This window comes from Lissotriton vulgaris, chromosome 4_1 (genome assembly GCF_964263255.1).
Source record: "Lissotriton vulgaris chromosome 4_1, aLisVul1.2, whole genome shotgun sequence".
In the NCBI taxonomy this organism is placed as follows: domain Eukaryota; kingdom Metazoa; phylum Chordata; class Amphibia; order Caudata; family Salamandridae; genus Lissotriton; species Lissotriton vulgaris.
Window position 1 is genome coordinate 1,752,611,846 of NC_141691.1, and position 2,028 is coordinate 1,752,613,873.

Genomic DNA, 2,028 nt, shown 5'->3' on the forward strand with positions numbered 1-2,028 from the left:
AGAGATGGAGATATTTGGCACGTGTATGTTCTCGTTTGCCAGCCTTTTACTCAAATCAGTCAACACTAGCTGCCTTCTGGGGAGGTACTTGCATGTGTTGTGGGAGAGAGTGGTGGATATCTTGCCAGCTGTTCCAGAGGACATCTGGCCAAACCTACGATGCCTCACTGGAGACAACTGGATGTAGCAAAGTACTCCATATGTTAGCATCTGGACACTACTGACTGTCTGGGTTGGGCAGTCTGGACCAGCACAGTACTTCAGCACCACGCCTGGATTTGCACCTCTGGCTTTTCAAACGGCGTCCAGCAATCCTTATTACATGCCCTTTTATTGCTCAAGTCTCTTAGGAGCAAAGGCATACTCTGCTTTGGAAAGATTTAAATAGATTAAGGTTTAGGCCAGGCCTTACCCTGCCTGTTCGGAAGTTCACCCAACAACTTTGCCCCTTTCGAGGCTTTTGCAAGGGATATCAGCAGTTTCTCAACAAAAGTATGCCTCTCAGTTCTTTTGAGATAGAGACGGGGGATCAAGCTGACAGTGTTTATAGGGAAAGCACTATCCAAACCCTAGTCCAACCCCCTGCACCTGCCCCAAAACTGCTTTAAATCAGTTGCTTAAGAACACCTGTTGGGAGGACGTTTCACCTTCTACCTCCCTGGGTGGAGGTGCAGCACATCCAATCAGTGGGTGCTCCATATTGTGGAACACCGTTACTCCCTACCTTCCCTGTCACATCCCCTAGATATGCCAACCAAATCGAAACATCTCCCACTTGTCCATGCTCCCTAGGAGAAAACCAATCACTTTTGCCAAAGGAGTCATAGAGAGGGTGGGTGCCAGTATCAGAGATTGGGACTGGCTGTTACAGTATTTCCTAGTGCTAAGAAAAGATAGCTGGTGAACTCTGCACCCTCTAAACTTCTTTCTCCAGAAGAACAAGTTCAAAATGCTCACACTGGTAAAAGTTCTGTCTACCCTAGATCCAGGAGAATGCATGGTGGCATTGGATCTGCATGATGCCTATTTTACATCCCTGCCCTGCAGTCCCACTGCCGTTACCTGAGGTAACCGGTAAACCCAGAGCACTTTCAGTTCTCTGTGCTTCCACTTGGTGTGATGGTGGTGGTCACAGCTCATCTGCGGAGGTTGAGAATACCATGCTTCTCATACTTCGACAACTGTTTGCAGAAGGTTAGCTTGCCTCCAGCAATTGTAAACCAGCCAGCAGGGGACAGCTGACTTGTTGACATTGTTGGGCTTTTCCATCAACGTGCCGAAATGACTCCTGGTTCCATTGCAGAGGCTCCCATTCATCAGGGCTATCCTATATACAGCGCTTTTCCAAGCATTTCTCCAACCTCACTAAGTTCAGTCCATTCGGTTTATGTTCTGATGTTTCAACCCTTGGTGTTGGTCTCGGTGAGAGCAGCTCTGAGGTTTCTTGGCCTCTTGATTATGGACCACACCAAGTGGCACATGTGGTGGGAAAGAAGTCTCATGTCAATCTGCACTAGAAACATTTCCAGCCAGATCGTGCAACCTACTATTTTTATTGTAAGCCTTAACTTTACGAGCTATTCATACTCCTTCTCTCCCTTTTAAAAAAAAAAAAAATCCACCATTTTAACCACTTGAAATATTCACTTCTATGCACCGTATCACGGGACTCTTCCCTCTCTTGATCATGGCCACCCTTCAAGTGTTCGAGTGCACTTCCAAGCGTCTTTACCGGATAGTCTTTTTTCACTTGCTATCCCCATACTCACCTAAGATGGTGGCCGCCCCTTGCCTATAAACACAACTCAGAAAGCCTTGTCGTCAGTTCCTGCCATCGCGTGAGTGAACTACACGCGACCCCGCGTACGGCTGATTGAGGTAAGCGAGTCGTCCCTTTACCATACTGCGATACACGTCCATCGCCACCCCTCTAGCTTAACCCTTATCCCCCTTCCTCCTTTCCTAGCCCCTTGCTTGGAGCAAGTTGACGTTTTGCGCACACGCTCCGAGAACCACATCCTATGCTTA